At 46.9% G+C, this 26,008-nt stretch overlaps 1 long non-coding RNA gene across 1 annotated transcript in view; it reads right to left on the bottom strand.

The window, feature by feature from the left end:
• Positions 1-534: 534 nt before the first annotated feature.
• Positions 535-26,008, bottom strand: part of LOC138358973 (uncharacterized) — a 54,457-nt gene continuing 28,983 nt past the window's right edge. The window contains exon 3 of the long non-coding RNA XR_011225674.1: positions 535-743. This is a non-coding gene — a long non-coding RNA (uncharacterized lncRNA). The remainder of the gene's footprint in view (positions 744-26,008) is intronic.

The raw sequence follows: 26,008 nt of genomic DNA, 5'->3' as shown, positions 1-26,008 counted from the left end.
CTCTTCAACAACAAGGATAGTTGGCGGGGCTCAAATAGCCCTCACTTCCTTGTAGTCACTGATAGGTAAGCACTGTAAGCAACTACCCCACTTTTTATCTTCACTGTAACCAAAAGTTTTTGCTCAGAATACAAATCGTCAGTCGAACGTTCGATTCGCATGTTAGTATCTCAATGTATTAATAGATCAATGAACTGTAAACCCTGTGGACTACACCCTGTGGACTACGCCCTGCGAACTAAACCCTATATTTCATATCCACTGGATTTTGTGAAGGGGTATTGAGGCCAACCTCCCTGCAAAGGGAGCATGTTGGCTAACTCTGACCCCCTTATGACACGCTCAATACCACCAACAGTAAATGCACAAAGTGATATTAGCCAAAAACATCTGACCTCCAACTTCTGGCAGACAGACAGACATTCACCTCTTTAGAATTAGTAGGAAAGATACTGACAGAGCACATATAAATATGATAGCGTGACCCTCATTATCTTAACATTTAAAATTCAAACCTCAATTACTCACCCATATTTAAGATCGAGGACGATGTCTCCTGACGAAGTCCTGTCGTGAACCTTCACACCCAGGAGTTGCGGTTCCTGAGCACATGATTTCATTTCTCGTAACTGTAAGTTAAATTTAGGCCAATCCTCGAAGGACTCTCTGATCTTAGGAACGATCAATTGTTGTAGGATATCCTCAATATGTACAGCAAGTGTAGGCCGCAGCAGCCTAAGAATCTGTTGAGAGAAGTTCAGGAAATTATTCACTCCGAACACTGATAATATTCGACCGAACAAAACATTCTCATCCTCTGAACTTTGCCAAGTCGTTTGGCAAAATGGAATGGAGTGGAAAATGCATATTCCAAATATAAATGGAAATCTTTACTTACATTTAGAGTGGAAAGATAATAATTATATAATTTTACTAAATATTATTCCCTATATCCTAATGCAATTTAGTGACACTACATATTATTAAATGAAATAAAAATACGGATAAGTATATGAAGTACATTTTAACATCTACTGTGGGGAATTTTGCCCAGTAGGAGTTTGAATACTGTTAAATTACCTGTAGAAATCTGCTTTAAAATTAATTAATTGAAGTGGACTGTATGACGTATATGGACTGTATTATATTGATTAGTCCTGCTGGGGTTATCCTTCCACAAGTTGGGGGTTAACAAGACTACAGTTTTTATGTTAGTTCTAAGGTTAAATAATTTATCTAGTGCTTAGCTCTAGAGTCGAAATCGCCTAATAATAGACAGTGGTTTCCTTCGGTCACAGATGATGAACCACAGTTGGTGGAGTCTTAATGGCAACTTGGGAAACCGCATGGTGCAACAGGCTGACTCGATATTAATTCTTCTTCTGAACGGCACCTACCAAATAATGTATCAGTAGTAAACTGCTACCTTTACACAGCGGATATTCAAATAAGATGAGTCTGCATTAATAATTAGGCTTACCCAGAGCGCATGCGTCATAACCTGGCAACGCTACAGAGATCATGATAATGGCCACTAACATAAACTACAACAATTGCTCGGAAATACCGCTTCCATGTTACGATGAGTTCGATGGTTAGGTGGAATGGTTTCTTTCCTGTAATAAGAACTTGGGAAATGTGCCTATTGTAAGCAATTAAGAGATAAAACGTAGAGGTGTCTTCTCTGCCAAGCACACAGGTCGTGTGCTTTCTGCCTAATGGCGTCACATCCCTCCCCAGCTGGGAATGCTAACTCAGCTTAGTTCAAAACTCGTCATTTTCTAAGTAGGAAGAGCGACGCTTGATTTACTGATTATTTAGTTGAAGTAACTATTATTAATTTAAGTACTCTTTTATCTCATTTAGTCTGCACACTGAAAGTTTTATGTTACTACAAGAGAGAGATTATTCGTATAGTGTATTTTGCATACGTGGCAACATCCCATTCTCTCATGAACGCTATCAGATCTGACAATCGACTTGAGAATGGTCCAGAACGGACCGAAACGTCGCCGTCCCTTCACTTCCTAGCATGTGGTCTGGTCAACATACTATCAAATCCGTTCGGTTTGAGAAGTTAGTGATATTAGTATGTACCTGACATAACCGTTTTAACTTGGTATATCAGGGGTTAGTAGATAAAGTGTTGAAATTTCCGATATCTACATCAAAACTTTGCAATTATGCATAAACAAACCAAAACCATAAGTGCATGATTTATTCCATGTAAGTTCACTACAGTTAAAGAAATAAAACTTTAATAAACAGACACACATAAGATATACACCTAACCATCCACACAAGAAATGCATACCTGATGTCGGAAATCCGAAACTAACATATTATCATTACTAAACGCAATAAGATGTTTTTAATTTACATTAGTTAGTCATAAAGGATTATAGAGAACGGGACATCTGTCACGTCATCAAAACATTAATTTAAGTTCAACAAGTATTCTTAAAAAACAGTCTAGTGATCAAACTTGATTGAAAAGTATTCTCTGTGATTTACTTAAAACAAATCTACCATAAAATTAAAGGCTTCATCCCATTGTTAAGAAAAGAGAGAAAATTGAACCATATTTCTCGGACACTAGGAGAGGACAGAGCCTGGGCGGACATTGAATGTAAACAATAGCCTCCCTGTGAAGCCTGTGATTTCGAGATGAGAAGCTCCCGGTGAGGTCTGTGATTTCGGATGTGTCGGAGTGGTCTAACCCTGTTTCTTGTACTTTTAGTCCCCTCCGTGGTGCTTCCTTGCCGTGGTGAGGGGCTCACGTACACCTCCCTGGGACCGGTGTGGGTTGCCTGTGCCCCCTCTTTGGATAGTGTACGCACCATGTAGGGGCCTTGTGAGCCATTGGACCACCCGCTGGAGGGATCGCCTGTGAGAGGCCGCCCTGAGTGGATGGTTGGGTGTCCAGGCTGGGGCGATAGGGGGACTGGGGTCTTAGGACCAGTGTGGGAGAATGAACGAAGTAATAGGACTCCTCTGTTAAAAAGGGGGAGCACCACTGGTGACGATGCACACTTCCTGTACTGGCCCGCGCTCGGCCTCCCTGGCTGCCCTGGTAGGTGGTATCCCTTGGTTCCAGGTCCCATCCCTTATATATTGGTTTGCTGCATGGATGACGACTTGACTTCTCTTACCCAGGTTCATGGGGTGGGCGACCAGGCCCCTGAGCCGGACCGTCCTGGAAGGCCGGGATCTGTAGCCTCCGCTACAGGACCCGGTTTAGGCCCAGACCGGACTCTTCCTCCCTGCTCCCCTCCCTCATCTGTGGTTGGGTCGTGCCCCAAGCCTGCTATGGTGACCGTCTCCTTCCCTTGCACGGCTCCATCTCTTCTTGTGACTACTGCACCTTTTGACCCGTCTCTCTCTAAGGGTTCTCATCGCCGTCCCCGCCACAGCCACTCTCGTATGCTCCCTTCCCATCCTAATTCGTTCCATACTTTGTTTGGTCCTGCTACGTGGATTAAGTACTTTGACCTCCAACCTTTGGATTCAACTCCTCCTGACGATTTTTCCCTTCATAGGCATCTTGTCGATTCCGTGGATGCCTCTGTCACCTTCAACCCCACACGTCTTGGTACTCGTGTCGTTGCTGCTCCTTCTCAGGATGCGGCCACTCGCTTGGCCGCCTTATCCTGCCTTGGCGAGACCCCTGTTCGGATCTTGAAGAGCGCTCGGTTGAATGCCAGTGTTGGCACTGTTCTCCTTCTGCACCATGTTGCGACCGGTGTTAGGGATCTCAAAGACTGCCACCAGGATATCAAGCATATTCTAGAGGCCCAGGGTCATTCTGTCCTCCAGGTGGATACATTTACTCGTCCCCCTCGTGGTCATCGCCATCTGCCGCTTCGGGTTGTGAAGGTTACCTTTGATGGTAGGACCCGTCCGCCTTCTGTCATTCTTGCTGATGCCAGATGCTTCGTTCAGCAGTATATTCCATCTCCTCGGCTCTGCAGTAGGTGCTGGAGGTTTGGACATGATGCCCTCAAATGCTCTAGTCCTGTCTCTCTCTGTCACCTGTGTGGAAACGAGGGTCACTCTAAGTTGGAGTGCACTTCTCCCCAGGCCCGCTGCCTCAATTTCGGTGAGGCCCACCCTACCTTCTCCCGTGCGTGTATTCGTTACAAACTTGAGGCGGCTGTCCTCAACTTGAAACACCGGGACCGTTTGTCTTTTCCTGGGGCTCGGCGCCAAGTTCGTCTCCCCTCTTTCGCTGGTGTCTCCTATGCTCGCGTGGTGTGTTCTTCCTCTCCTCGTCCTTCCCGCCTTCCTCAGTCTCACAACCGTTTCCGAGCCTTAGATCCGGACATGCCCACCAACACCTCCCCTGTTTCCCTCCGTTCTGTCCCGAAGGGTCCACCTCCTGGTGCTCTGTCTAGGGCTCCCCTTCTTTCTACTCAGTCTGTCACGTCTCCTGTGCCTTCTTTTTCCTCTCCCTCTAGTCCTCCTTCCCGTCATTCTCCTCTGTCTCTTGGCTCTCCACGCCGCCTGACTGTGCGGAAAGATGTCCATCGCTCTCCTGATGGTTGTGTTGTTCAATCTCGCTCTTCCTCTCCTATCGAGACGCTGGAGTCTGTTGCCCAGTACATTGCTGCTGGGACGCCTGTATCTTTGAGTCAGAAGCGGAAACCTGGCTCCTCTCCTTCCTCCTCTCCGGTCGGTAAGAAGGCTTCGCTTTCTTCTTCACCCCCTATCTCTGATTCTATCGCTCCTCCCCCTCCCGCTTCGGTGGTGGAGCCCCAAGTTCCTACCGTGGGGGTTTCTTTAGCCCCCGGTTCCATCTCAGTTACTGCCCTTGCTGAGATGCGCTCCCCTCTTTCTGCCCCTCCTCCTCCCCTTCCTTCTCCTCCTCCAGACCCTGCTCGTTCACCTCTGGTCTCTCCTCCTGCTTCTTTCCTTCCTTCTTTACTCAGTTGGCCCATGCCCCCTAACCCTGACTTCGCTGACCCTGATCCTGACCCTGTGCTTTTTTAGTGTGCTGTATTCCTTCTTCACCTTTGTTTCTTCTTTGCTCTCTGTTGTTCTCCGCTCTCTCTTTGCTGAGGTCTTTTCTTCAATGGAACATCCGTGGATTTTACGCCAATTTCCTTGACTTCCAACTTATTTCACAGTTTTCGCCCCTTTGTATCTGTCTCCAGGAGCCGATGCTTGGTGCTCGTCCTGGTCGCTTCCGTGGCTATTCTTTTCTCTCTCCCCCCCCCCCCCCAGCAACAGCTGGGATCCATAATTCTTCTGCTCTCTTGATTTACTCCGATTTGTTCCCTTTGTCCCCTTACTTTTTTCCTCGCCTCTCCACTGTTCTGCCGCCCGTGTCTTTGTGCGTAGATGGTACACGGTTTGTTCCATTTATTCCCCCCCCCCCCCCACTGTCCCACTTTCTCTTCCCGATCTTAAACATCTCCTAGACTTCTTGCCTGAGCCTGTGCTCCTGCTGGGTGATTTCAATTGTCGTCATGCCCTTTGGGGTGATGTGCTGACAAACACCCGGTGTCGCCTCCTTGAACCTTTCATCCTCTCTTCTTCCCTGTCCCTTCTTAATTCTGGTGAGCCCACTCATTTGGACTCTCGGACTCGCTCTCTTTCTTGTCTCGATCTTTCTCTGTGCTCGTCATCCCTTTCCTTGGATTTTGGGTGGCGGGTCCTTGATGATCTCCATGGCAGTGACCATTTTCCTATCCTTGTTACTTTTTTCTCTTTTCGCCCTCCTCTCTCCTTCCCTAGGTGGCGGTTTGCCGAGGCTGACTGGCGCCTGTTTACTCTCCGTGCTACTATTTCCGACCTTTCCGTTCTGCCTCTCCCTCGCGCCCTCCTTCTTTTCATGACACTATCTTTAATGCTGCCCTCCACTCTATTCCTCGCTCTTCTTCTTGGGGAATGGGGAAGTGCGTTCCCTGGTGGAATGTGGACTGTGCTCGGGCTGTCCGCTGTAAGCGTGCAGCCTGGAAGAGACATCGCCACCGGCAGATGGTTGAGTCTTTTCTTTTGTTTCGGAAGGTGAGTGCGGTGGCTCGTAGGACCATCCGTGCGGCTAAACGTGCTTGCTGGGCGTTTTATGTCTCCACCATTACATCCGAAACTCCTCTCCCACTGGTCTGGAAGCGTATCCGCAAGATTGTGGGTAAGTTCGTTCCCAATGTCTCACCGGTCCTTCGCCTCCCTGGTGCTATTGTGGCAGACTCGTTGCAGGTCGCGACCGAACTGGGTTCCCATTTTTCCTCTGTTAGTTCTGGTTCTCATCTTCCCCAATCCTTCCTTCTTCGTAAGCCTATTCTTGAATCTCATCCTTTAAATTTCTGTACTTATCTTCACCTTTCCTATTATGATCCCTTCTCTCTCTCTCTGAGCTTCAGTCTGCCCTAGCCCTTTGCGGTTCTACAGCAGCCGGCTCTGATGGCATTCATTATGAAATGCTTCGCCATCTCCCTCCGTGCACGTCTCAGTATTTACTGAATCTGTACAATCGAGTCTGGGAGTCGTCGTCAGTTCCTGAAGACTGGCTCGATGCTGTTATCCTCCCTGTTCGGAAATCAGGGTCTCTCGGGTCATCCCCCAAGGACTTCCGCCCTATTGCTCTCATGAGTTGTGTCTGCAAGCTCTTTGAACGTATGGTCAACGTTCGTTTGATGTGGTTCTTAGAACACTATCACCACCTCTTCCCTTCTCAATTTGGTTTTCGCAAGTGCCGCAGCACAACGGATGTCCCGGTGAACTTGGAGGTCTATATTCGTACTGCTTTTGCTGCGAAGACCTCCGTTGTTGCCGTCCTTTTTGACCTGGAAAAGGCTTACGACACTACCTTGCGATATCATATTCTGTCTCAACTTCATTCTTTGGCCTTCGTGGGAACCTCCCTCTCTTCCTCCAGAGCTGCCTCTCTTGTCGTTCCTTTCGTGTGCGGCTTGGTACCACTCTCTCTGCCCCTTTTCGGCAGTATGAAGGTGTGCCCCAGGGTAGTGTTCTGAGCTCTTTTTCTAGTTGCCCTCAACGGTCTTCTTTCCTCTCTTCCTTCTGGCGTCTTCTCCGCTCTCTATGTTGATGATCTTACCCTTTGCTGTCGGGGTGGTGATTCGCCTCTCCTTCAACGGCGGCTTCAACTTGCGATTGATGCCGTGTCGTCTTGGGCCACCGATCATGGCTTCAAGTTCTCTGCGTCTAAGACTTGTACTATGACTTTTACTCGGAAGCATGTCGTTCTTCGTCCCTCTTTATCGCTTTATGGTCATCCCATTGTGTACAGGGATTCCGCACAGCTTTTGGGGTTAGTCTTTGACACTCGTTTGTCTTACCCAGCCCATATCTCTTACCTCCGTGTTGAATGTTGTAAGGCCCTTAACCTTCTTAAGGTTTTGTCCCATACTTCTTGGGGAGCAGATAGGCGCACACTCCTCTATTTGCACTCCTCTCTCGTCCTGTCTAAACTCAATTAAGGTTGCCCTGCATATTCTTCTGCTTCTCCTTCTACTCTTTGCCGTCTTGATGCTTTGCACCATACTGGGTTGCGTCTCAGCTCTGGTGCCTTTCGTTCGACTCCAGCCCTCAGTTTGTATGTTGACACTGGCTTTCGCTCTTCAGGACCGCTGTGATCGCTACTGTCTTCGCTATCTTGCGCGGTCTTTACACCATCCTTCCTCTCGCCTCTGACTTGCTTTGACTTTTCCTCCTCCTGTAGCACCTGTTCCTCTTCATCGTCTCCCTCTTTCTGTCCGGTTATCTCGCTTACAGAATTCTCTTTCTGTTCATATTTCTAATGTTTCTCCTCATATTGTTCCTTCCTTGCCTCCGTGGAGTCCCCCCTTGCCAAGTTTTGTACGTCCTTGACTTGTATTACTAAAGCCTTTATCCCTCCTACAATTCTGAAAAGCCTCTTCCTTGAGCACTTTTCTTCACACTCCCACTCTATTTCCATCTTCACCGATGGGTCTAAGTCTGTGGACGGTGTGGGCTACTCTGTTGTTTTTCCTGACCGTACTTATATGTGTCGCCTCCCTTCGGAGGTTAGCTTCTTTAAAGCTGAACTTTATGCTATTTTCTATGCTCTCCGTCTCTTGCTCTCTCATTATCATTCCTCCTTTGTGGTTGTAGTTGACTCGTAGTGCCCTCATGGCTCTAGGGTCTTTTAATCCTGTCCATCCGGTGGTCATCGAGATTCAACATTGGCTGTTTCTTATTTCTAGTAAATTTAAATCAGTAGAGTTTTGCTGGGTTCCCAGCTATGTTGGTATTTCTTTCAATGAGCGTGCAGATGCTACCGCTAAGGAAGCTATCCGTCCTTGTCCCATATCCCGTAAAGGTATTCCTTATTCTGACTTTTATCCTGTTATTTATTCTTCCATTCTTGCTCGTTGGCAGGGTTGTTGGTCCTCTGTGGTTGGCAACAAGCTTCGTACTCTCAAACGTAGTGTGTACCTGTGGCCTTCCTCCTACCACCGTAACCGGCGGTGGGAAACTGCTTTGGCACGGCTGCGGGTTGGCCATACTCGCTTAACCAACGGTCACTTAATGGAGCGCCGCCCTGCTCTTTATTGTCCGAATTGCGTTGTCCCTCGTACAGTTGTGCATATCCTTGTTGAATGTCCTGACTTCCAGGACAAGCGTGTGTCTTGCTTTCCGACCGTCCCTCGCAGTCACTTGTCCCTTGATAGAATTCTAGGTGAATCGGATACTTTTGAAATCGTTCGCCTTATGCGTGTTTGTTCTCGTATTGGTGATATTTAGCGCCCTCTGATTATTTCGCACTTTGATGGTGCTACATAGCCTTCCCGGTTTGGTGCCTTCTTTTGATAATTACCTTGTACTTTTAGTGACATTTTGCCAAGGTTGTTTGTTTCACAGAAGATCCAGAGTGTTGGAGACCAAAGGTTCCTGAGGGGTTTATACCAGATCAGCCCCATTCACAAGGAGAATTCCCTCAACCACCCCTCATCTATGCCGATTCATCTCAGTGAATTAACTCTACAGAAAAGGAGTAGAAATCAGTCGAAAACCCATCAACTCTTACAACCCAGGATGTTCCAGCTCAGGAAATGTACATGGTATCCTCAACCGAGTTGTAGTTGTCAGAGTTCACTACATCTAAGTCCAGGTAACTTATATCTAACTGTTGAAGTGCTCCAGAATGAAATTGGTTGGATCTGTACTATCTGTTTACAAAAGGTAGTGCATTTTAAGTTGTAAGTACTTTACCTTGATGTGCTGGAGTATTGTAACTTGTTCCTTATTAATAAAGTGAACTGTGGTTTTATTGGATTACTACCAGGTTGAGAAAGAAACCAGTTAAGTGGAAACCTATTATATTAGATTTTGTTGTCCAGACTGCCATTTATTTCGGATGTATGTATTGTACTCAAGTCGTATGTGAATCTTGCAAAGTGTGGTGAGTATAATAAGAACAAATGTTGTGATGAGCAGAGAGTGAGAATTTACCTCAGGTATTTAGGTGAACAAAATGAGATAGTGCCCAGGAGAGATAAAGGTGTTTAGAATCCAAGGGAACAGTTATAGTTACACTTAAGTTGGGAGACGGTGTTTCAGAATGTAATGAAGAAAATGTATATTGTATAGTTGCTACAGTGAATTGTTCTTACATGAAGAGTGTAATGTCAACTAATGAACTTTGGATTATTTCCATATTTAGTTATTTAATTCCATTGGAGTTAATGAACTTATTACAGAAGTTAAGATTCAATTTGTTTTTTCTTGCAAGAAGATGTACCTTGCTATATATTATTATATTATTGATTTTTTTACATATTGTGCATGAGTATTGCTAATGTATTTTTGATTGTATTTCAATTGTCATATATCTTCTATAAATTGGTTCAGTGTAATGTTTTCCTTAGGAAGTTCAGTGTCAATAATTATGATTGGATTATGAGTTCTCAGTATTGTACACACCTGCAGTCAAAAACTGAAATCAACCTTCAGTTAATTTCATTTTTCTTTAAGGACGAGGAGGGATTTCTTGAAGCCATATATTTTAATCTAACATTTATCATGATAAACATGTATGTTCATTATTTCTTTCCTCAGTTATTTATAATTAACCATTATATTCATTAGTTTTCCAGTATTTAGGTTTGAATTAAATGTAGCATGCTATAGTGTGTCTGTATGAAATATTTTGCTAATGCTATTGCATATTAGTTCATGTAGGGGGAGACCATGGCGACTCATGGGGGAAAGACCATATTTGGGATGTTCCAATAATGAATGCAGTGTATCAACCAAACATCACTGATTCATCCCAGTAATTTTTTCAGTTTTTGTATGTACATATTTCTTTAATTATACCTTAGCAGTGTTATATGCATATTAGTATAGTTATAATTATGTTCTTAAGTATTACTCTCAAACAGCAGAATATCTAAAGATTTCATGTGGTTCGTAGTTGGTAACCTGTCGACACCATGCCGTGCATGCTCTTACACGCTAGTTGCGTAGGTGAGGCTGGGTGGGGGTGGACATGTTATGAGATAAGTGTTTCGTACCTGTATATTATTTAGTAATATAGCTAATTGCCTGGTTAGACCATTATTTGCTTACCCATCAATTCATTTAAGTTTTAAAATGGTGATCAGTGCTTATATATATAATTATATTGTGATATTTCATTCTGGTGCAACAATATTTCTGGCTGCCTGCATTTCATTTATATGTTTGTATGTTTCTTTGTTACCCCATACTTAAAGTATATTGCTTTGCTGAGTAAGCAGTTCATTTATTTACCCTTGAAATTTGTAGTAGGCTAGACTGCCTCTATATATATTATAATACTTGACCATACCAAGAGGTCAAGCGTCATTACATGTCCACAGGTGTGCCGGGCCCCACTGGTGTGCTGTGAAGGATCCTCTGGTGTGCCTGGCCCCACTGGTGTGCTGTGAATGATCCACAGGTGTGCCTGGCCCCACTGGTATGCTGTGAAGGGTCCTCTGGTGTGCCTGGCCCCACTGGTATGCTGTGAAGGGTCCTCTGGTGTGCCAGGCACAATGGTACCCCTGGATACCCCACACTGATACCCCACTTCCATAATATTCCACAGATAAATGAATGCATTGAAAAAATTTAAATTCGTTTCTTTCTTTATCCGCACTTTCTTTTTAATTTGATTCTGTTACAGCTTAATTTTGGTCTTTTTAGTCCATGTTCCAAGTGTTGAAGAACTCTGCAGGGTAGTGGGTGTTCCAGAACTCTGCAGGGTAGTGGGTGTTCCAGAGCTCTGCAGGGTAGTGGGTGTTCCAGAACTCTGCAGGGTAGTGGGTGTTCCAGAACTCTGCAGGGTAGTGGGTGTTCCAGAGCTCTGCAGGGTAGTGGGTGTTCCAGAACTCTGCAGGGTAGTGGGTGTTCCAGAACTCTGCAGGGTAGTGGGTGTTCCAGAACTCTGCAGGGTAGTGGGTGTTCAGGAGCTCTGCAGGGTAGTGGGTGTTCCAGAACTCTGCAGGGTAGTGGGTGTTCCAGAACTCTGCAGGGTAGTGGGTGTTCCAGAACTCTGCAGGGTAGTGGGTGTTCCAGAACTCTGCAGGGTAGTGGGTGTTCCAGAACTCTGCAGGGTAGTGGGTGTTCAGGAGTTCTGCAGGGTAGTGGGTGTTCCAGAACTCTGCAGGGTAGTGGGTGTTCAGGAGCTCTGCAGGGTAGTGGGTGTTCCAGAACTCTGCAGGGTAGTGGGTGTTCAGGAGCTCTGCAGGGTAGTGGGTGTTCCAGAGCTCTGCAGGGTAGTGGGTGTTCGAGAACTCTGCAGGGTAGTGGGTGTTCCAGAACTCTGCAGGGTAGTGGGTGTTCCAGAACTCTGCAGGGTAGTGGGTGTTCCAGAACTCTGCAGGGTAGTGGGTGTTCCAGAACTCTGCAGGGTAGTGGGTATTTAGGAGCTCTGCAGGGTAGTGGGTGTTCCAGAACTCTGCAGGGTAGTGGGTGTTCAGGAGCTCTGCAGGGTAGTGGGTGTTCAGGAGCTCTGCAGGGTTGTGGGTGTTCCAGAGCTCTGCAGGGTAGTGGGTGTTCAGGAGCTCTGCAGGGTAGTGGGTTTTCCAGAACTCTGCAGGGTAGTGGGTGTTCCAGAACTCTGCAGGGTAGTGGGTGTTCCAGAACTCTGCAGGGTAGTGGGTGTTCCAGAACTCTGCAGGGTAGTGGGTGTTCCAGAACTCTGCAGGGTAGTGGGTGTTCCAGAACTCTGCAGGGTAGTGGGTGTTCCAGAACTCTGCAGGGTAGTGGGTGTTCCAGAACTCTGCAGGGTAGTGGGTGTTCCAGAACTCTGCAGGGTAGTGGGTGTTCAGGAGCTCTGCAGGGTAGGGGGTGTTCAGGAGCTCTGCAGGGTAGTGGGTGTTCCAGAACTCTGCAGGGTAGTGGATGTTCAGGAGCTCTGCAGGGTAGTGGGTGTTCAAGAACTCTGCAGGGTAGTGGGTGTTCAAGAACTCTGCAGGGTAGTGGGTGCTCAAGAGCTCTGCAGGGTAGTGGGTGTTCAGGAGCTCTACAGGGTAGTGGGTGTTCAAGAACTCTGCAGGGTAGTGGGTGTTCAAGAACTCTGCAGGGTAGTGGGTGCTCAAGAGCTCCAGTTTTGTAGTAAACTGTAACCTGAGCACGTTGTTCCTGATGCTTATAAGTGATTTGCTTCTTGTAATAAACCCTTTGATGGTATGCTGGTATTGTTTTATCATGATGGTGGTCTTCAGAGCATCTATGTTTCCATCCTTGAGTGTTCTTGAACTATTCCACAGTTGTAATCCACTGAAAGCCATTAATAATTTATTGAGGTTATTGAGATTATATTGAGTTGATTTCGGGGCTTAGCGTCTCCGTGGCCCGGTCCTCGACCCGGCCTCCTGTTTGTTACACACCCCCAGGAAGCCGCCCGTAGCAGCTGTCTAACTCTCTGGTACCTATTTACTGCTAGGAGAACAGGGGCATAAGGGTGAAAGAAACTCTGCCCATTTGTTTCCGCCTCCTCCAGGAATCGAACCCAGAACCTCAGTACTACGAATCCGAAGCACTGTCCACTCAACTGTCAGCCCTCCCCCCCCTTCTACTACAGCAATCTTCTTACTTAACATTTTACCAAACAGTAGGTGTGACACCTAATGCTTAGGAAATGTTTACAGTTGATTTATTCCGATTATTAAGCATCATTTGGCCGGCATTAATGACACTGAACTTTCTTTGTTCCTCGTCAATATGTAAATAGCACCCCTAGAATCACCCCCTAGACCGTCTGTTGCCTCTCCTGTGTATAAAGAAACGATGCAACGATGCACATCTAGCAAAGAAACGCTTGAGAAGCCAATTATCTCATTTTTTTTGGTCCTTTAAAATAGGAAAGGTTATGTATAAAAGAGCTGTATTTCATACACACAGTTCACCCAATATTGATAAAAAATACCCTCAAAATAAAGCTTTATTATCAATGGTGTTTTTTCATTTGAAATCTAATGTGTTGAAGTACAGACCCACACACAAGCATTCTGTTACTGTCCAAGTTCTCACAGTAGAAAAGAATTAGCAGTGATTCTAAGACGATTCTTTTCTACATTTCTATATTTCTTATGTCTTTCTACTTGTATCCACCCGGAAGTGAATGCAAGTAAGCTGGCACAAGAGGACATGTTAAACGGAAGGACGAGATAAAGTAAAGCACTTCGCAGTCCCTGTACTCAGTCTCTGTGATGCTGTGGTAAAACACTCGCTCTGCGCTTTCCAAGCACTTTGTACTGGGTTCGTATTCTGGCCGCGGAGGATTGGCCGGGTGCCAATCCTTAACTGTAGCCCCTGTTCACCCAGCAGTGAATGGGTATCTGGTTGAAACTGGTTAGGTTAAAGAATTTGGCTGGTCGTATTCTTGGGAAAATGAGGATTAAGGACCTACCCAAAATGCTATATGTGCTAGTGGTTGTTGAAGAATGTAAGAACTATGAATGTAACAAGAATGAACTCAAGAATGTAAGAAATAAATAAAGAAATAAATAAAAATTGCCCAATCGTCGATGTCTGGGGCAATGAGAGTTGGATAGTGTGCTTTAGTTTTGAGGGTGGAAAATGGACCTAAATATAAGCTGACTGCTGATAATTGGGTGACATTGTTTGATATGCAGTGGATCGCCAATATCTTATCTTAGTTTTCTGGTTTATCACTCAATTATTTCAGTGTTGTTGGTGAGGATATTTGTGGTGAGAGTGATTGTCCGCAGAACTCATGTGTTCTCTGGTGGAGCCTGGTATGACCCAGGTATTTACCTGCTTCATAACTATTCAAATTTTGCATATTTATACATATCTTCACCTTCAATTAATTATGTATTGCAGTTGTACATATTTATGGCTTCATTTCATAGTACTATGTTATATTATTCTCATTCTATTTGCTTGTATAGCAGTTATGCTATTGCATTAAATTTCTGAATTGTATTGTATGGAAGTTGCTTAGTGGAGTGGGGGTACATGTGGTCCTGTGCTGGTCAGGTATTTGTTCAGTTCAGTTTGCGCGGTGCGTCAGTGGTACCAGCTGTATTTACTATTTTGTATCTGCAAACTCCAGCTATTAGCTCTTGGACCCCGCCTTACTAGCCAATTTGATTTTCCTCTATTATGTCTACTACATAGATTTTTCTCTAACGTAAGTACACACACACACACATTCCCAGGACGCACCCTGTAACAGCTGTCCAACTCTCTGGTACCTTTTTACTGCGAGGTGAATAGATGCAGCAGGGTGAAAGAAGCTCTGCTCATTTGTTTTTGCCTCTGCCAGGGATCGTAACAGAGCCCTTAGGACTACGACTCAAAAGCGCTGTCCACTCAGCCACAAGGTCCCATAGAATCCACTCACCCCAAACGGCTTATGTTCATGTCATTGAATTATTCTTATTTTCAGAGTAAGAAGTATAATTACATGAGTAGCTGCTCCAGAATATCTTATGTTTTATATACTTATGATTATAAGTGCATGGTAGTTTATATCTAAGTGTGGAAGTGTGGTTTGTGAGTTATTTTTTACGTGGAGAGTAACGACAGTGTGTTCATGGGAGCTCATGCTGTGAGTCGGAGTGAATCTGCGTCAATTGCAGGCTGGTGTTGTTGAAGCCTGGATGTGCTATTGAAGTTAAGTAATGTTTGTTTATTGCTTGTGTCTAGGTGTTGCTATGAATCTGGTATTCATGTGATTTAATAATAAGTTAAACACACACACACACACACACACACACACACACACACACACACACACACACACACACACACACACACACACACACACACACACACACACACACATATATATATATATATATATATATATATATATATATATATATATATATATATATATATATATATATATATATGTGTGTGTGTGTGTGTGTGTGTGTTTAACTTATTATATATTAGTATATTTTGGTACCAGTCTTTCTTGTAAACATATATTATTAAATATGACCGAAAAGGTAAGATTAATAATTCTAACACGAATTTTCTCAATATTTCTTATGGTTCTTTTCACTGTCGATGGTAATTGAAAAATCAATTCTCCAAAATTCATTTTTATTTCTAGTCTGACGGACACATGAACGCGTTTCGTAATAACTTATTACATTTTCAAAGACTTTAGTTTACACACACACACAACTATAGCCTGCAAACACTAAACAGAGTTCTACTGTGCTATAATTTAAACGACTTTCATTTTATATGCCTGCATTTGGGTGAGGTGATATGTTACAACAGTTTTGGATGTGGTGAAAACATACTTTCAACACAAGACACAATACGAAACAATGGGTATAATATTTTGTAAGTTAAAGGGATGAATGGAAGTAACTGGAGAGGGCCTATTGGCCCATATTTCTTGATGCTTCTATATTGGTGCGGAGTCTTGAAGTGAGTAGTTCATGGGAGTACCCACTTCCCCATGAGTTCATGGGGACCATTCAGGCTTGTTTGCATTTGTGTTCCTCACGTGCGCCCCAAAGAATGAGGTAATTTGATAAAATACCATGCCCAAGATTACCAACCGAGTGCCGGCGGAGGGAATGAAATAGCCTCGGCTACCATCCTCTTTTGTCCGGTCGTTTTGGTCGAGTTGGTCGAGCGGTTAAGGGATCCTGTACGCCAGCAGAGTGCTCCAGGCAGTATGGGTTCGAGTCACTTCTGGGGTGTGAGTTCTCAGTTATATATGTATATATATATATATAAATATATATATATATTTATATATATATATATATATAACTGAAAACTCACACCCCAGAAGTGACTCGAACCCATACTCCCAGAAGCAACGCATCTGGTATGTACAAGACGCCTTAATCCACTTGACCATCACGACCGGACATAATGAGGTGATAGCCGAGGCTATTTGAACCACCCCACCGCCGGCACTCGGATAGTTATCTTGGGCATAGCTGAATGGGGACCATTCAGGCTTGTTCGCATTTGTGTTCCTCACGTGTTGCCCCAAAGAATGAGGTGATTTGGTAAAATGCTATGCCCAAGATAACTATCCGAGTGCCGGCGGTGGGGTGGTTCAAATAGCCTCGGCTATCACCTCATTATGTCCGGTCGTGATGGTCAAGTGGATTAAGGCGTCTTGTACATACCAGATGCGTTGCTTCTGGGAGTATGGGTTCGAGTCACTTCTGGGGTGTGAGTTTTCAGTTGCATATGTCCTGGGGACCATTCAGGCTTGTTCGCATTTGTGTTCCTCACGTGTTGCCCCAAAGAATGAGGTGATTTGGTAAAATGCTATGCCCAAGATAACTATCCGAGTGCCGGCGGTGGGGTGGTTCAAATAGCCTCGGCTATCACCTCATTATGTCCGGTCGTGATGGTCAAGTGGATTAAGGCGTCTTGTACATACCAGATGCGTTGCTTCTGGGAGTATGGGTTCGAGTCACTTCTGGGGTGTGAGTTTTCAGTTGCATATGTCCTGGGGACCATTCAGGCTTGTTCGCATTTGTGTTCCTCACGTGTTGCCCCAAAGAATGAGGTGATTTGGTAAAATGCTATGCCCAAGATAACTATCCGAGTGCCGGCGGTGGGGTGGTTCAAATAGCCTCGGCTATCACCTCATTATGTCCGGTCGTGATGGTCAAGTGGATTAAGGCGTCTTGTACATACCAGATGCGTTGCTTCTGGGAGTATGGGTTCGAGTCACTTCTGGGGTGTGAGTTTTCAGTTGCATATGTCCTGGGGACCATTCAGGCTTGTTCGCATATATATATATATATATATATATATATATATATATATATATATTTATATATATATATATATATATATATATATATATATATATATACATATATATATATATATATATATATATATATATATATTGTGACGGTGTTCCCCCCCCCCCCCTTATATTTCTCCCACGCCTGCAGTAAGAGTCATGTCCACTTTACCCAAGCGTTCTCTACGTCGCAGGCATCAATTTGATATATGTGGGAGAGTGGAGTGTGCTCGGAGAGCCGAGAAATTTGTGAAACAATAATATTTTGGCCTGTGGTTTAGGCCCTTTAGGAAGCCAAGATGGCGCTGGCTCTCCTGTTTCCCCGCCAAAATTGTGTGACGTCAGTGACACCGGATTGGTCACTGACAGCAATGTGGCACCGGGAGCCAATGAAAACCTCCCGTGGCGAATGTGACATCACGAAGGAAGGGGGGTCCGGGCAGCGCGCCGCGTTGGCGCCATCAGTCAGACACGACACGTCAAGGAGGTTGGACGTGCGACGATTGGTCCTGTCAGTTTGACAGTTGTTTCCCGCTCCCGTGGATTTTACGCGTCACCTGAAGTCTGCCAGTACTCTGTGAGGTCTTCCTTAGTTCATGTGTTGAACCAGAGAGGGAATCGACGGTTATTGAGCAACAAGTGCTCCAGGACAGGTACTGTGCAAGAAGAAGTGAAGTCTGTGCAGTGACATAGGCGACGTCTGAGGCAGTTCACCCATTCGTGATGGCATAGTGGCTGACCAGAGCCACTGGGTAGCAGAGGAAGAAGAGGACTAGTTGGGAATCCAGACGACTGCAGCCGAGAAGTAGGCGGGCAGCCGTAACTGGGAGAAGTCGACGGCCAGGAGACCGACTCCAACCCTACAAGAAGTCGAGGAGGAGCACGGACCTGCTGGGAAGAAGGCACGGAGACGACGTGCTAACGGTGGGACAGCGAGTGGGTTCCTGGAGGACACGGCAACGTGTGTGTGGGGGCGTTCCCGACACGAGGCAGGAGCCAGGACCAGGAGCTACAACTCAACTCTCATCGGAGGATAGGTGGAAGTAGGTGGTTCTAGTTTCCCTCCCAATTCCCCTTTAGTCAGCTATATTATTCAGCTATATTATCTAGCCTGAGGATTTTGTATGTCGTGAGCAAGTCTCACCTATGTCACAGTAAGGCACCAGTGTGCAGAATAGTACTATCAAGAGTACTCACGATACTTATATATATTATTATTGGTGTGTACAGGCACCCAGATTAAGTGATGAATTTACTGTGTTTTGTATATCTTGCATGAGACTTTAACGTGAACATATAGTGAGAAATTATATATAATATTATGCCAGTATTTGGAAGTTAGGCTATGTGCCCAGTAACTATTTATTTACCATTTATTGATGTCTGATTTATCCATATTATATATGTCTATGTTCGTGCATTGAATAGTCATTTGTGAGTGCAGTGATTTATTGTGTTATCGCCCACGAAAGGAAATACTAAGAACTCCAGTGTTAAACACTCCATAAGTTACCATTGAATGAAGGGCAGTGTGAAATATTATTACAGTGAATTATTGTCGCATTTATTATAGAAACGATTGTTTGAGCCCAAGTACAGTGTAGCGAAGTAATACGTGCTATTGTTGCAAATATCGAGTGTGCGAACTCCTGGTGATCTTTGAGAACTTAAAGAAACAGCGCGCGTGCCGCTAGAGAAACAAGCAATAAACTTTCGCGCGGAAGGGGGGCGCCAAGCTGATTGTGACATTGACGAGAGGGGGAGTGTTGCCACCGTAGCGAGTGCGTAATATACGTGGGAACGACCGACTCCTGCCTGGATCAGCTGATTTATTTATTGATATGACCTTGTGACATCTTTTATGAATTTTAAGTAAAATACAAAATACTTTTGTGTTTATATCATCCCCTCCATTTATCTTGTGGCTATATTATACTGGAAAGCAAAGAGTGATACAAGTAAGTACCTGTCTGATATCCTGATCTATTGAGTGTGACCTTGCCAAGGATACCACAATTCAACCAGTCCACTGACGTGTTACTGGACACCGAAAACACCAGTTGGCGACCTTGTGGTTAATAGTAAAGCCCTATTGTTGGGGCGGGCACATAACAGTTAAGTGAACGAGTTGTGTTCCCACTCCTTCTCAATCCGAGGCCGGTTGGGATTGACTGGGATACTCTCCTGGCGTGCAGTGGCGCCGTGAGGATAGAGTGAAGACCCGCAGGGCTACGGTGAGTGACCTTGAACATATCTGTTGCTCACCCAGAGTAAGAATAAGAGTAAGATAAGTGTAAACCCCCAACATTGGCGACCTCGCCAGGATCACGATCGAAATAAAGGTTGCAGTGGTGGTAGTTGGCAGTGGTATTAGAGATCAGGTGCAGGTTATCACTCATAGCACAAGATGGAGGATGATAAAGTAACAAGGTTTATTGACACTAGAGATGAACAGGTGCTGGAGGAGTGCACCAAGGCACAGTTACAGGCAATAGCAGACCATTTTGGAATAAAGCTGAGATCTGCCAGAGTGGGAGAAAGGAGACTGGAGATAATGGCACAGCTCAGGGCACGAGACGAAGCTTTGGTGGAGGAACGGCCCCAAACACCTGCCAGTGTGGGAGAACACCTGAGCATTGGTGGAAGCAGCAGGGGATCCAGCGGCAGCAGGCACAGCGTTAAGCTGGAAATAATGAAGTTGCAGCTGGAAGCACAACTGAAGCGTGAGGAACGAGAAGCACAGCAGCGCAAAGAAGAGCGAGAAGCAGAAGCACAGCTGAGGCGTGAGGAGCGAGAAGCACAGTTGAAGCGTGAGGAGCGAGAAGCACAGCTGCGCAGGGAAGAACAAGAGCGAGAAGCACAGCTATGCAGGGAAGAACACGAGCGAGAAGCTAGGATGAGACAACAGGAAATAGAAGCCAACAAAGAGGTGGAGCTGAAGCGAGCTGAACTAGGACCAAGTGCACCTGCTCCGCCGCAACAGGAAGACCGACGAGTGAGGGAACGAGATCTGCCGGTCTTTGTACCTAATGAAGCCGAAAGTTTCTTCGACCACTTCGAAAGGGTTGCAGCTTTGAAGAGGTGGCCGAGGGCGGAGTGGGCGGAGCTGGTTCAAGGGAGGCTCACAGGTGAAGCTCGTGAAGCCTACACTATGCTCGACTTCCAAGAATGCACCAACTACGATGCGGTAAAACGAGCTGTGCTCCATTCCTTCAAGCTCACGCCGGAATGTTACAGGAAGAGGTTCAGGGAATGTACCCGTTCACCAGGAAAGTCTTATGCGGAGACGGCGAGGGACATGGAGAGAAAGTTCCTTAAGTGGCTGGACTCTGAAGGAGCGAGGTCGGTTGAAGAGGTCAAGGAGCTAATGGTCATGGAAAAGTTTATGTCCGTGCTCTCTCCTGAGATCAGGGTGAGGGTAAAGGAGGCGGACATAAAAGATCTGAGGGCCGCAGCCGACAGAGCCGACATGCTAGAAGAAGCATTACGCCCACGCCGAGAAGGACAGCACCGACCACCCGCATACTCCGGAAGCAGTAGGAATTATAGAAGGACGGATAGATGGAGGACGGGAGCGAGTTTCCCCAAGTCCCACCACTCGAGTTGGGACAACCGAGGATCAAAAGGTGCTGCAGAGCCGATAAAGAAGAACCAAGCGGAGAGCTCAGGAGCTGTGGCTGCGACAAAGGAGTCGACAAATGGTGCGAGAAAGACACAGGGAGCGACGGCCTCTGGAGGCAGTGCTAAGGTGAGCGGTGGCGGATGGTCTCCGACGAGGGTCTGCTGCTACAACTGCGGAGTTTTCGGACACGTCACGCGGGAATGCAGACGCCCTAAGCAGCGGGGGCACGTTGCTTTAGTGAGGTTCGAGGACCAGATGGCCGAGAGAGTGCGGGATGAACCCGTGCTGAGTGGGGAGAAGAAAGTTCACCCATTCGTGTGTCAGGGAACCGTAAGGATGGGGAACGCAGACCCCATCCCAGTGAAAATATTAAGAGACACTGGGGCCGATTTTACCCTGGTGAGTGAAACCCTGTTCCCCGAGGGTTACGAGAGTACCAGTGTGGGGGTGTCAAGTGTGACCACTGTGGGAGGCCCAGTGAGGATGCCCCTACACCAGGTAACTTTGAGTTCTGATTATGGCTGCCAGACCCTTGTGGTGGGAGTCTGTACATCAATGCCCAAGATGGAGGCACAGGTCATCTTGGGAAACGACGCATGTGGAGGGTATGTCCTTCCGAATCTCATGAAAGGCGAAGAGTGCCTAGAACAATACAAGGAGACGGGCGGAGAGTTAAACGCCTGTGGGGACGAGAAGGGAATCGCCCCGGTGGCGTTCCCAGTTTGTGCTGTGATGCCGAGACAGCGCGAAGAACAAGGAGGTTGTGGATCTGATAGGGCTGAGGAGACGTCCGACAGCCTGGGAATAGATCACCTCTTCATAGGACCCGGAGAACGAGCGGAGGGCGAAGGTAGCCCGAATGGTGAGTTGCAGGTGACCCTCACCAGTTCTCTAGGGGTAGACCGCACTCATCTTGGAGAGTTACAGCAGATGGAGTTCCCCGAATTGATTAGTGAGGCCAAAGGAGGACGTGTTGGTCCTGAGAAGGCTACTCATTTTTACCTTCAAGACGGCATGCTGATGAGACAGTGGAGACCTGTGAGGATGGAGGCCGGAGAAGAGTCTCTAAGTACGAGGCACCAGGTAGTGTTGCCGGCCCAGTGCAGAGCGGCCGTGTTGGACCTATCGCACTCTGTGGACTCTGCAGGTCACCTGGGGGTGACCAAGACGCTGCGAAGGATCAGGGAGTACTTTTACTGGCCAGGTATGGACGCCGAGGTGAGGTGCTATTGTAAGACGTGCTTACCGTGCCAGAGGGCAGGGAAGAGCCAATCCGCGATACCGAAGGCCCCATTGATCCCTGTTCCAGCGTTTGGTCCTGCATTCGAGCGTCTGTTAGTTGACGGGGTGGGTCCGTTGCCAAGAACGAAGAGAGGGAATACCTACCTGATGACGATAATGTGTGCGTCCACCAGATTTCCAGAAGCCGTCCCGATGCAACGTTTGACGTCGAAAGGAGTAGCCGGCCAACTACAACGATTTTTCTCTTGGGTGGGGATGCCCAGAGAGATTCAGACAGACTGCGGAAGTATATTTCAGTCTAAGTGGTTCCGACAGACGGTGACAGGATGGGGAGTGACTCAGATTCGGTCGTCGCCCTACCGACCTCAGTCGCAGGGGGCGATCGAAAGATTTCATTCCACCTTGAAGACCGTTCTGAGAGTATTCTGCGCAGAACAAGGGGCTGAGTGGGATGAGGCTGTATACCCCGCATTATTTGCCATACGTAACGCGGTGGTAGAATCATTAGGATTCTCACCTTTCCAGCTAGTGTATGGACACGAGGTGCGAAGTCCTCTGTCCATGCTGAGGGAACAATGGACACCGGGAGCGACCGTGGGAACGGTGAATGAATATGTCCAGAAGTTCAAAGAACGTCTCACTCTAGCGAAGGAACTAGCTGGGAAACACCTGAAGGAGGCGCAGCGTAAGATGTCGGAGTGGTACGACAAGAGAGCTATGCAGAGGGATTTCCGGGTCGGGTCCCAGGTGATGGTTTTGCTGCCAGGTAAAGGTAGGGTGACCGAGTTGCGGTTCGAGGGACCATACCAGGTGCTACGGCGGTTGGGTCCTGTGTCATATGAAATTGGGAAGCCGGATAGACCCCGCAAGAAACAGGTGTGTCACGTGGACAGCCTGAAACCTTTCTTCCCTGTGGAAGGAGGAGCCGCCAGGCAGGACGGAACGGTGTCCCGAGATCCCCAGCAGAAGACATTTCTGTGTGTGCAGGTGGACCAAGAACTCCCGGAGGTGGAAGGAAAGTGGTCCAGGGCGGATGGCACCCGTCTCACCAACACTGAGAGTCTGGCGAAGATCAAGGACAAGCTACTACATCTGGAAGGGCAACAGAGCGCGGACCTGACGAGCCTACTGAGGGAGTATGCCTCCCTCTTTACCGACGTGCCCCGACGACACAAGAGTGTGACGCACAAGGTAGAGGTGAGGGACGCCAGGCCCGTCAAGCAGAGCGCGTATAGGGTGAGCCCGGAGAAGCGAGAGCTGATGAGAAAGGAGGTGGAGTATCTCCTTGAGAACGACCTTGCGGAGCCCAGTAAAAGTGAGTGGAGTTCCCCATGCTTGTTGGTGAGTAAAAGCGACGGAACCTACCGCTTTTGTACAGATTACAGGAGGGTGAACTCCATCACAGTGGCAGATTCTCACCCCATGCCAAGAGTGAGCGATTGCATTGACCAGGTAGGCAGTGCAAGGTACGTATCCAAGGTCGATCTACTCAAGGGGTACTACCAGATCTCTTTGACTCCTGAGGCCAGGAAGATATCAGCTTTCGCAACTCCTGACGGGCTGTACCAGTACAAGGTGTTGCCCTTTGGTATGAAAAACAGCGGCAGCTGCTTCCAGCGTATGATGAATGAGCTGTTAAAGGGTGCCGCAGGCTGCACAGTTTACATCGATGACATCGTCGTGTACGCCGACGATTGGAAGACGCATCTGGAGAGACTCAGGGAATTGTTCAGAAGGCTAGAGGAGGCTAACTTGACCGTAAATTTGGCCAAGAGCGAGTTTGGGAAAGCTCACTTAGAGTACCTTGGTTTTGACTTCACCTTGGTTACCAAGGTGAAGTCACCCCTGTTGATCACAAAGTATCAGCCATCAAGGAATACCCCGTGCCCAGGACGCGCAAGGAGTTGCTAAGGTACCTCGGGATGATAGGGTACTATCGTGGGTTCTGCAGGAATTTCTCCACGGTAGCGCATCCCTTAACCGAGCTACTCTCCAAGAATGTACGATGGAGATGGGGAGAGGCCTGCCAAGAGTCTTTTGAAAAGACCAAGAAATTGTTGACGGAGGCCCCGGTATTAATATCTCCAGATTTTTCGGCCGGATTCATCCTGTACGTAGACGCCAGCGACGTTGGAATAGGGGCCATGTTAGCTCAAGAAAGAAGTGAAGTACATAGGCCAGTAGCGTTCTACTCGAAGAAGTTTGTGAAATACCAGCGGGCCTATAGCACCGTTGAGAAAGAGGCATTGGCGCTAGTTATGGCCCTGAAGCACTTTGATGTGTACGTGGGAGGAGGGGCGAGACCTGTTCTGGTGTACACAGATCACAACCCTCTCACCTTTTTATACAAAATGAAGAACTCCAACCAACGTCTGACGAGGTGGGCGTTGTTACTTCAAGAGTACCGGCTGGAAATCAAGCACATCAAGGGGAAGGACAACGTAGTAGCGGATGCCCTGTCCCGTATACACTAACCAGACATGACTCTTATTTTAAGGGGAGGGGTATGTGACGGTGTTCCCCCCCCCCCTTATATTTCTCCCACGCCTGCAGTAAGAGTTATGTCCACTTTACCCAAGCGTTCTCTACGTCGCAGGCATCAATTTGATATATGTGGGAGAGTGGAGTGTGCTCGGAGAGCCGAGAAATTTGTGAAACAATAATATTTTGGCCTGTGGTTTAGGCCCTTTAGAAAGCCAAGATGGCGCTGGCTCTCCTGTTTCCCCGCCAAAACTGTGTGACGTCAGTGACACCGGATTGGTCACCGACAGCAATGTGGCACAGGGAGCCAATGAAAACCTCCCGTGGCGAATGTGACGTCACGAAGGAAGGGGGGTCCGGGCAGCGCGCCGCGTTGGCGCCATCAGTCAGACACGACACGTCAAGGAGGTTGGAGGTGCGACGATTGGTCCTGTCAGTTTGACAGTTGTTTCCCGCTCCCGTGGATTTTACGCGTCACCTGAAGTTTGCCAGTACTCTGTGAGGTCTTCCTTAGTTCATGTGTTGAACCAGAGAGGGAATCGACGGTTATTGAGCAACAAGTGCTCCAGGACAGGTACTGTGCAAGAAGAAGTGAAGTCTGTGCAGTGACGTAGGCGACGTCTGAGGCAGTTCACCCATTCGTGACGGCGTAGTGGCTGACCAGAGCCACTGGGTAGCAGAGGAAGAAGAGGACTAGTTGGGAATCCGGACGACTGCATCCGAGAAGTAGGCGGGCAGCCGTAGCTGGGAGAAGTCGACGGCCAGGAGACCGACTCCAACCCTACAAGAAGTCGAGGAGGAGCACGGACCTGCTGGGAAGAAGGCACGGAGACGACGCGCTAACGGTGGGACAGCGAGTGGGTTCCTGGAGGACACGACAACGTGTGTGTGGGGGCGTTCCCGACACGAGGCAGGAGCCAGGACCAGGAGCTACAACTCAACTCTCATCGGAGGATAGGTGGAAGTAGGTGGTTCTAGTTTCCCTCCCAATTCCCCTTTAGTCAGCTATATTATTCAGCTATATTATCTAGCCTGAGGATTTTGTATGTCGTGAGCAAGTCTCACCTATGTCACAGTAAGGCACCAGTGTGCAGAATAGTACTATCAAGAGTACTCACGATACTTATATATATTATTATGGTGTGTACAGGCACCCGGATTAAGTGATGAATTTACTGTGTTTTGTATATCTTGCATGAGACTTTAACGTGAACATATAGTGAGAAATTATATATAATATTATGCCAGTATTTGGAAGTTAGGCTATGTGCCCAGTAACTATTTATTTACCATTTATTGATGTCAGATTTATCCATATTATAAATGTCTATGTTCGTGCATTGAATAGTCATTTGTGAGTGCAGTGATTTATTGTGTTATCGCCCACGAAAGGAAATACTAAGAACTCCAGTGTTAAATACTCCATAAGTTACCATTGA

The sequence above is a fragment of the Procambarus clarkii genome, chromosome 88 (genome assembly GCF_040958095.1).
Source record: "Procambarus clarkii isolate CNS0578487 chromosome 88, FALCON_Pclarkii_2.0, whole genome shotgun sequence".
Taxonomy (NCBI): domain Eukaryota; kingdom Metazoa; phylum Arthropoda; class Malacostraca; order Decapoda; family Cambaridae; genus Procambarus; species Procambarus clarkii.
Note: the sequence above shows the minus strand (reverse complement) of the source record. Positions and strands in the feature narration are given on the sequence as shown.